This window comes from Oncorhynchus tshawytscha, linkage group LG11 (genome assembly GCF_018296145.1).
Source record: "Oncorhynchus tshawytscha isolate Ot180627B linkage group LG11, Otsh_v2.0, whole genome shotgun sequence".
NCBI classification, from domain to species: domain Eukaryota; kingdom Metazoa; phylum Chordata; class Actinopteri; order Salmoniformes; family Salmonidae; genus Oncorhynchus; species Oncorhynchus tshawytscha.
Window position 1 is genome coordinate 42,032,133 of NC_056439.1, and position 11,503 is coordinate 42,043,635.

An 11,503-nucleotide genomic window follows, 5' to 3' on the forward strand; every position below is an offset into this window, starting at 1 on the left:
ACACGTGGAATAAGGTCTGATATACCATGGCTGTCAGCCAATCAGCATTCAGGGCTCAAACCACCCAGTTTATAAGAAGTTTTAAATCATGTTTCCTTTTGGGTTCCATGTAGAACCCTTTCCACAGAGGGTTGTACCTGAAACCAAGCATGGTTCTATCTGGAACCAAAAGGGGTTCTTCTATGGGGACAGCCGAAGAACCCTTTTTGGTTCTAGATAGCACCTTTTTTCTAAGAGTGTAGTAGCATTCCATATTAGGGTTTTATTCTTCAGTTTCTTGTCTTGTTCTATGTAAGGTAAATATGTTACTGATCAACTGAACTAAACCTGGTAACTATTGTAGCTCTTCAGTTTATTAACAAGGCACAGGGGGGGTTTCCTCTCTCATTGATGTCTCACACCCATAGTCATCAATAGTTCTTTAATGCTAATTTAACACTTCAGAATAGACATCTAAAACTGACATTACTCTGATAATAAGCAACGCAAGGAAACTCAGGTTGTTTCACTCTGTTTCTATGGACAATGACACATAACATATCATATTCTCACTGCGTGCACTGTGCAGGGAGATTGTCCTGGCTACCATTATGGTCACTGAATAGCCTACTAGTCCTGTCGCATCAGTCAGGTGTGTGACGGAGCTCTTTTTGGGGGGAGTATTATGTTGCAGACAATAGAAAACGTATCATTTGCTTTGGTTGTCCATCATCTTAAACTCTTAACTGCGAGATGAGAGAAACCTACTAATTTATGAACTATTTCATGAATCTATCATTTCTAAGAAGCAGCTTGTGAACACGCTTGTATTTGGCCTTTGATTTTATATATTGTGTTTATGTGATTGAATATGAACAGAGTATTGGTGTTTATTCTCACTTTTGTATATAGTGCAATGTTTTTTAGTGATCTAATTCAGAAACATTGATCTTGTCAGTCATTGGCTGGCTTCTGGACTACAGTAGTTTGATCTAAAATGGCTAACAACATTTTGCATTGACTTCAGTGTCCACTGAAGCAAAGCCATTGAGGAGTTCTACAACAGTAAAAATGCAATATTCTACTAAATTTTAGAATCTATTACTAAGATACAAATAACTTTATAGATTACAACACTGATGTTCCTTGTAATTTCAGCCAATAGAATTCCCAATATCCTTGAATATTCTAACCCTCCTCAAAGGGTTAAAAGCACCGTCAGTCAGTGCATCAGTCAGTCCATCTTATCTCTGTTGTTATCAGAGCAGGTGGCAGTATGTTTCTAGGACTGGCAGCCATGTAATGTGTATCTAGTGTGTATGTGGTGCAATTTCCAATGTTATCCTGTATGTAGTATGGATGAGTTCAACAACTAAAATGCAAGACGTCCTGTACTACCTGAATGAATACTAACACTGTGGTATCTCTCTCTTTTTCGTTTGATCATATTGATGACCAATACAAACTTGATCACATCACTGTGAAGGAGAGAAGGTTCTCACTGTCCCTATGGACCATATTGATTTAAATAAGTTTGAATTTCTTGGCAAGATGTCTTTCATGGGCTGGTTGAAACATCCATTGCCATTCCTGTAATTATGGGTTTCTAGGATGAATTTAAATAGAGGTATTTCAGAATATTGAGACAGAGACTAACGTGAGCTGTTGGACTCGCCATCGACCTAAGAGGTGTGTTGGTATTTGGAGGAGCCGTAACGGATGGATGAAAGCATGGATGAGTGAAAGGAGGCATGTGATGTCACTGTTGTGTTGTGTTCACTTGTCTTGTCCTGTGTGTCTTTGGTTCCTCTTGTCTCCTTAATGTATTGTCACACAATTTGTTCCAAGTATGTTGAATTACTACTGTGTATTCTGGTTAAGCAGACTGACTGTTCTTTCTGTGAAAGATACATATGAACTTGGTATGTCTGTCCTCTTTGGTTTTGTTTCTAAGATGTACAGAATCCATTACTCTAGCACTGTGTCATGTTGAATAGCTAAACAATCTGGTTTAAAAAAATAACTGTATATTGAAAATAATTATTTCAATAAATGCTAAGATGATTGTTGATGGATGTGCATGTGTCTCATCTCTCCTCCCTGAAGTGAACATGTCATGATGTGAAACCAGATTAGTATTTCCTTAGTTTCAGAGTTGTATACCATGGTAACATAACTAACCCCCATACTGCCCATGTTTACCATGGTAACATAACTAACCCCCATACTGTCCATGTTTACCATGGTAACATAACTAACCCCCATACTGCCCATGTTTACCATGGTAACATAACTAACCCCCATACTGCCCATGTTTACCATGGTAACATAACTAACCCCCATACTGCCCATGTTTACCATGGTAACATAACTAACCCCCATACTGCCCATGTATACCATGGTAACATAACTAACCCCCATACTGCCCATGTTTACCATGGTAACATAACTAACCCCCATACTGCCCATGTTTACCATGGTAACATAACTAACCCCCATACTGCCCATGTATACCATGGTATCAGAACTAACCCCCATACTGCCCATGTTTACCATGGTAACAGAACTAACACCCATACTGCCCATTTATACCATGGTTTCATTACTAACCCCTATTACTGCCCATGTTTACCAAGGTATCAGAACTAACACCTATTACTGCCCATGTTTACCATGGTATCAGAACTAACACCCATTACTGCCCATGTATACCATGGTATCAGAACTAACACCCATTACTGCCCATGTTTACCATGGTATCAGAACTAACACCTATTACTGCCCATGTTTACCATGGTATCAGAACTAACACCCATTACTGCCCATGTTTACCATGGTAACATAACTAACCCCCATTACTGCCCATGTATACCAAGGTATCAGAACTAACACCTATTACTGCCCATGTTTACCATGGTATCAGAACTAACACCTATTACTGCCCATGTTTACCATGGTATCAGAACTAACACCCATTACTGCCCATGTATACCATGGTATCAGAACTAACACCCATTACTGCCCATGTTTACCATGGTATCAGAACTAACACCCATTACTGCCCATGTATACCATGGTATTGCTCCATGGCTTTGTGCAGGCTTGGTATCTACTGCCATCTAATGTAGGATATACTTATAACACATAAACTCAGCAAAAAAAGAAAAAGGCCCATTTTCAGGACCTTGTCTTTCAAAGATAATTCGTAAAAATCCAAATAACTTCACAGATATTCATTGTAAAGGGTTTAAACATTGTTTCCCATGCTGGTTCAATGAACCACAAACAATTAATAAACATTCACCTGTGTAACGATTGATAAGACACTAACAGCTTACAGAAGGTAGGCAATCAAGGTCACAGTTATGAAAACTTAGGACACTATAAAGAGGCCTTTCTACGGACTCTGAAAAACACCAAAAGAAAGATGCCCAGGGTCCCTGCTCATCTGCGTGAACATGCCTTAGGCATGCTGCAAGGAGGCATGAGGACTGCAGATGTGGCCAGGGCAATAAATTACAATGTCCGTACTATGAGACGCCTAAGACAGCGCTACAGGGAGACAGGATGGACAGCTGATCGTCCTCACAGTGGCAGACCACGTGTAACAACACCTGCACAGGATCGGTACATCCGAACATCACACATGCGGGACAGGCACAGGTTGGCAACAACTGCCTGAGTTACACCAGGAACACACAATCCCTCCATCAGTGCTCAGACTGTCTGCAATAGGCTGAGAGGCTGGACTGAGAGCTTGTAGGCTTGTTGTAAAGGCAGGTCCTCACCAGACATCACCGGCAATAATGTTGCCTATGGGCACAAACCCACCGTCGCTGGATCAGACAGGACTGGCAAAAAGTGCTCTTCACTGATGAGTCGCACTTTGTCTCACCAGGGGTGATGGTCGAATTTCGTGTTTATCGTCGAAGGAATGAGCGTTACACAGAGGCCTGTACTCGGATCTCAATCCCATTGAGCACGTCTGGGACCTGTTGGATCGGAGGGTGAGGGCTAGGGCCATTCCCCCCAGAAATGTCCGGGAACTTGCAGGTGCGCCTTGGTGGAAGAGTGGGGTAACATCTCACAGCAAGAACTGGCAAATCTGGTGCAACATCTCACAGCAAGAACTGGCAAATCTGATGCCGTCCATGAGGAGCTGCACTGCAGTACTTAGTGCAGCTGGTGGCCACACCAGATACTGACTGTTACTTTTGATTTTGACCCCCCCTTGGTTCAGGAACACATAATTCCATTTCTGTTAGTCACGTGTCTGTGGAGCTTGTTCAGTTTAGGTCTCAGTTGTTGAATCTTAAATTCATACAAATATTTACACATGTTAAGTTTGCTGAAAATAAACGCAGTTGACAGTGAGAGGACGTTTCTTTTTTTCTGAGTTTATAAAGCTCATGTAAAGAAATTAGCTCACTGACAGTTCACACTTACTTACATGTGACTTCTGCTATTAGAATACAAAGCTCGCATTGAAAAGACGGGGATTTCGCATCAGTCTGGACGCAATCAGGCTACCGAAAGCGCATAGTGGGCGACGTCATTAGCACTACCACAAGTCTATGGAAGGCCAAGAGTTGCAAACCGTCTTGATTTGAACACCTGTTATGGCCATTTTTACACGCGTTCATTACACCTGTTCAGTGTGCATTTAAAGGTGATTAGAACGTTTTGAATATTGTACTTTCAGACGCATGAAATTGTGCCACTGCACACGTTCTGAACGCCTGTGTTGTAACGGGTACATTTCATGGGTCTGAAAGTACCACATTGTAGCCCCTCCCACCGCAATTTCCGTGAGTTTGACTTCTTTTGACTTCTGGCCAGTGTTGCCAACTTAGCGACTTAGTCGCTATATTTAGCGAGTATTCAGACACCTCTAGCAAAACATTTTCAAAAAAAAAAAAATGTTGACTAGCGACAAATCTAGTGAGTTTTTTCTGGTGTTATTGGAGACTGACGTGAAAGCACGTATCGTTCTTATGGTACTCTTCTCAACGAGCAGCGGGTGCTGCCGTGGGCCCCACCCCTGTCCCAAAGCACTCACAGGCGGCCCAGACCAAACAGCCTCAGTCAATTACCTAGTCCACTGTGTGTGTGCCTCTCTGTGACATAAGCTAAACATCTAGCTGGCTAGCTCATCATGTCTCAGTCTAAACTGCACACTCAAAAATACAGAAAGGAGTGGGAATCAAACCCTGAATTCAAAGGCTGGTTGAAGCCATTTATTGCAGATGATACACAGACATACTGTATTGTAAGGCTGATTTCTACGCCAAACTTAGTGATGTAAAAAAACACATGACAACTCAAAAACATACTCAAAAGGTAAAGCCTTATAACAGTTCCACCCAAAACAAGCTCCATCGATAGTTTAAAAAATTGACTCTGCAAAAAAGGCTGAGGCCACCATGGCATTAGCTATCGCTGAACACTGTTCCATGCTGGCATGTGATCACAGTGGAGAGGCATGTAGTGCTGCTTTCTCAGACTCCACTGCTGCTACTCACTTCAAAGTGCACAGAAATTATTGATGTTCTAGCAACATACTTTCTGAAAAAGTTGGTCACAGATGTGGGTGACCAGATGTGGGTGACCAGATGTGGGTGACCAGATGTGGGTGACCAGCGTTTCAGCCTCCTCGATGAGACAACGGATGTACGTGTTTATACTCCAAGTCCAGTGAACACTGCTACATGGCTGAGGTTTTATACTCCAAGTCCAGTGAACACTGCTACATGGCTGAGGTTTTATACTCCAAGTCCAGTGAACACTACTACATGGCTGAGGTTTTATACTCCAAGTCCAGTGAACACTGCTACATGGCTGAGGTTTTATACTCCAAGTCCAGTGAACACTACTACATGGCTGAGGTTTTATACTCCAAGTCCAGTGAACACTACTACATGGCTGAGGTTTTATACTCCAAGTCCAGTGAACACTGCTACATGGCTGAGGTTTTATACTCCAAGTCCAGTGAACACTGCTACATGGCTGAGGTTTTATATGTACAGTGATCCTCAAAACAGATTGTATCTGACTTTTTTAAAGTCAGTGCTGGGTGAGGTACAGTAGTGCTGGGTGAGGTACAGTAGTGCTGGGTGAGGTGCAGTAGTGCTGGGTGAGGTACAGTAGTGCTGGGTGAGGTACAGTAGTGCTGGGTGAGGTACAGTAGTGCTGGGTGAGGTACAGTAGTGCTGGGTGAGGTACAGTAGTGCTGGGTGAGGTACAGTAGTGCTGGGTGAGGTACAGTTGGCCATCAAGGCTTATGAGGGAGAGCAAGTAGATCCTCTTAAGCTACTTGACAGCTTGGTTAGCCTGATCAAGTCTGTGAGCAGCAGGGTGCTGAATCTACTGGCAAATGTTGATGTACTCAAAGGGCCAATAGATGGATACATCAGTCCCAAACCGTACCTTGGTTACCTTTTTGAGTCAAAGGCAGCTGAGCTCCACCTTGCGCCCGAGGATGAAAACAATGTCCAAAAGCGGTGAGTAGCCTTCACCATCTCCTTCACTAATGAGTTGAGGGTGAGACTGCCGGACAACGTCGAAGCATTGCAGTACATGTCAGTTTTCAGTGAGGAGGAAACTAAAGCACAATAAGAGCCCTGGAGAATTTGAAAAAATAGCCAAGCTGTCCAGCAATGGTGTGCCATCCATCTTAGTAAATGGAATGAGACAAAAAACACACTGGGCTTCTGGGGTGAGATTTGGAAGTTCAGGGATGCAGCTGATATCAACCCGTTTCAAGAACTTGCCATGGCTGCTGTGTCTGTGTTGTTCTTGCCACACTCGAATGCTGAAGTCGAGAGAGTATTCAGCCAAAAGCAAACTTAGAAATCGGATGTCCTTGCAGACCCTTAACTCCATCCTGTACACCGATATGGACTGAAGCTGTCTGGTGAGGCTTTCTATGAGCACCAGCTGCCTGATAATGTTTTGCAGCTTTTTGGCACATCAGCTGCTTACTCATTTAAGTCAGCTCCCTCAGTTGCTGAACCTGCCATAGAGAGCCTTGACCAAAATGACGATGACCCACTCTTTCTGTGAGCCAGCACAGCCTCTCTCTCTCTGTGTGTGTGTGTGTGAGGGGGGTCTGGGGGGGAAAAAACTATTAACCTGAATTAGGGCCAGACTAGTTACCATAATTTTCTCACATTGCCATTGACAGTTTTTTCTATTGTCTCTTTTTGGTCCATTTAGATTGTATACAAGAAAAATTTAAAAAAATATATGGTTAAAAATGTTCATGTTTTACTTGTTGTAGGCTCCTAAGTGGACCATGAGGTAAAAAACCAAACCAAATTAAGAAAAATTTAATTTAAAAATTAACAATTAAATTAAAAATGAAGTAACTCCGCCAGAGTGTCTCTTTGGGGTCACTTTTGCCTGTCCCAAGCCCGGATAAAGGAGGAGGGTTGGAATTGACATTAAAAAAAACAAGAATCGACAGAAGAAAGTTAATTTGTAGTTCTAAACATATTTAGGGTGTTTTTTACCCACTTTTTGTCTCTCCCACGACATTATTCCTCTCTCCTACAGCGTCCATCACAATTACATGCACATAGCAAATTATGCAAATTAGGTGATAACATCATTTAGCGACTTCTAGCGACTTTTAGGACAGCCAATAACTACTTTCCTTACTGAGGAGTTGGCAACACTGCTTTCTGGCCTGTTGCGATGAATCGCTTACTCAGAGAGGGAGATGTTTCTAAATGTGGATCAAATTACATTGACAGATTGTAACCGCTACAGCAAGGCGATGGTGAGAAAAATGGAGGAAGATATTAAAACGACTTTTTCCACATAGCATTACAATTACAAAGTTGACGCTGGTAAACTAGCTTATTTTCATTAAAATAGCATGGCTAGTTAGCAATAGTCTTCTGTCTATCCTGTACCTAATGGTTGTTACATTGTGGAACACAGCAATAGTTCTTTGTACTTGTCATTTGGTTGAGACTAACATTAGTTTAGAAAATAATTGTTTTTTAAAACTTGGATTAGCTAACACAACGTGCCATTGGAACACACGAGTGATGGTTGCTGATTATGGGCCTCTGTACGCCTATGTAGATATTCCATAAAAACATCTGCCGTTTCCAGCTACAATAGTCATTTACAACATTAACAATGTCTACACTGTATCTCTGATAAATTTGATGTTATTTTAATGGACAAAAAAATGTGCTTTTCTTTCAAAAAACAAGGACATTTCTAAATGACCCCAAACATTTGAATGGTCGTGTATGTATCTCTGTGTCAGCGCAAAGGAAAGGGCACACTGCAGTGTGTGTAGGGGGGCAGCTTTGTCTCATAGACTAGACTTAAAATAGTAAAAGTAGATCCAGAACACACAAATGAGTATGATATGTCACGTTTGGTATGGTTACATCGGACAGATTGTTAATTAAGGCAAAAACGAAAGGAGGGTGGTTGGTCGGTCGGTATGGATGGGTGTGCGTATTATGTTTTGCAAATTAATAACATATCATACGAAATGGATGATGGACATCCACAAATTAATACAGTACCAGTCAAAAGTTTGTACACACTTACTCATTCAAGGGTAGTAACCAATAAACAGTTAAACAAATACAAATATATTTGAGATTTTAGATTCTTCAAAGTAGCCACCCTTTGCCTTGATGACAGCTTTGCACACTCTTGGCATTCTCTCAACCAGCTTCATGAGGTAGTCACCTGGAATGCTTTTCAATTAACAGGTGTGCCTTGTCAAAAGTTAATTTGTGGAATTTCTTTCCTTCTTAATGCGTTTGAGCCAATCAGTTGTGTTATGACAAGGTAGGGGTGGTATACAGAAGATGGCCCTATTTGGTAAAATACCAACTCCATATTATGACAAAACTGACTCAAATAAGCAAAAGGAAACGACAGTCCATCATTACCTTACGAAAAATTTAAAGAACTTGGAACATTTCTTCAAGTGCAGTCGCAAAAACCATCAAGCGCTATGGTGAAACGTGCTCTCATGAGGACCACCACAGGAAAGGAAGACCCAGAGTTCCCTCTGCTGCAGTGGATAAATTCATTAGAGTTACCAGCCTCAGAAATTTAAGCCCAAATAAATGCTTCAGAGTTCAAGTAACAGACACATCTCAACAACAACTGTTCAGAGGAGACTGCATGAATCAGGCCTTCATGGTTGAATTGCTGCAAAGAAACCACTAATAAAGGACACCAATAAGAAGAGACTTGCTTGTGCCAAGAAACATGAGCAATGGACATTAGACAGGTGGAAATCTGTCCTTTGGTCTGATGAGTTCCAACCGCCGTGTCTTTGTGAGATGCAGAGTAGGTGAACAGATGATCTCTGCATGTGTGGTTCCCACTGTGAAGCATGGAGGAGGTGTGATGGTGTGGGGGTGCTTTGCTTGTGACACTGTCTGTGATTTATTGTCAGAAGGTGAGTGTAGCTGGTGCATGAAGTCAATGCGCAGGAGAGCAAAATGAGTGAGCAACATACTTTACTCAAAACATAAAGGCACAAGGTAAAGAAATACACTTGACCAATAACACACACCCGGTTTTCATTATCCAATGACATGTTCATGTGTTTAACCCTCTGTTTCCCCCGTGTTTGTTGTGTGTGATTATTTCTATGTTCAGTTCGGTTCATGATGGCTGGTTTTTCGACGGGTGCTGTGTAGAAAATAAAGACAAAACCAATGGAAAATGAAAGATGGATCAACGATGGCTAGAAGACCGGTGACGTCGACCACCGAACGCCGCCCAAACAAGGAGAGGGACCGACCTTGGCGGAAGTCGTGACATTTATTTAGGATTCAAGGCACACTTAACCAGCATGGCTACCACAGCATTCTGCAGCGATACCCCATCCCATTTGCTTTTGGCTTAGTGTGACTATCATTTGTTTTCAACAGGACAATGACCCAATATGCCTCCAGGCTTTGTAAGGGCTATTTGACCAAGAAGGAGAATGATGGAGTGCTGTATCAGATGACCTGGCCTCGACATTCACCCAAACTCAAACCAATTGAGATGTTTTGGATGAATGGACCGCGGAGTGAAGGAAAAGCAGCCAACTTGTGCTCAGCATATGTGGGAACTCCTTCAAGACTGTTGGAAAAGCATTCCAGTTGAAGCTGTTTGAGAGAATCTCAAATATAAAATATATGTTGATTTGTTTAACACTATTTTGGTTACTACATGATTCCATAAAGAATATCCCTACTGTATTTCCCTAATACAGTGGTCTGAAACTCATAGTTAATGTGTAATTCCTATTGGAATTTTCTGGAATTTTCTGAATTTTTATTCGCCTGCAACCTCCATTCAGAATGACTGCCAGGGTTTTTTAAGATAGTAGACTACCGTAAACATCTAAACTGAAACAACCATCAGTAACAGGTGCAATAAGTCCCAGTAACAGATTGGAATAGTTGAGAAACATTTATATTTAAGTAGCTTAACATGAATCAATCAATCAATGTGCATGCACAAACATAGATATTGACACAAACAATTCTAAAAATAAACCTGCAATAGAGCATGGTGGGAAATATAATAATGATAGGCATGGTTTTGGTTCAACTCTGGTTTTTATCACCAACATTGGGGTTATTTTACAACACAGTGTTAATTGAACTTTTATGGTGTTAATTTAACTATTGAATCAACACTAGAAATCTTACACTGAAAAATCAACACTAGCTTACACTGGCCAATTTGCTGTGTGTGCTATGAAAGGGACACATCTGGAGGCTTCCATACAATTCAGGAACCTGTTAGTATTCTGAAGAACCATTGATGCCATGTCAAGGACCCCACCCATAACTCAGGTTCTTTATTGAGCAAGAGTTCTCCAAGTAAAGTTAGCTAGCTAGTTAGCTATCAGTTCATTTGAGTTACACAGTGGCTAGTGCAAGCCTCCCATTACTCCTTGACGTCCAAGGACCTTTAATTTTACTTTCAGAGGTAGACTGGCTCTGGCAGCCAAAACAGCCAAATACTCTGTCTAAATGTGAATTGATTACATGCGGTTCTAGAAACCTAAAGCCTTTTACTTTCATATCACATCAAAAATAATTTCACAAATGCAAAATATACACTTATGGTACACAGTTTTAACTGAGTTGCAGCCGACAGTATTTTTCAGTGACAACACGTTTCTGGCGGCCATCTTCTCTTACACACAGGTGTTCGGAGCATGCTCTATAACTGATTAGCACAGGTGGTCCCTCTGTCTTCCGTCTTCTGTAAACACTCGTAACATGGAGATATGGCTGTGTGGGAAGACTAACCCTAACCTGATATGAAAGATAAGGTCCTTATGCTTCCAAAACTGAACCGCAAGCGATGCATGTTAATGTTTATACAGAGCGTGGGGTCTCTTAACTTACGGGCAGTTGGGACAGTAGCATCCCACCTGGCCAACATCCGGTGAAATTGCAGAGCGCCAATTTCAAAAATCAAAAGTAGTAATATGAAACATTCACAAAAATACAAGCGTTATACACCATTCTTT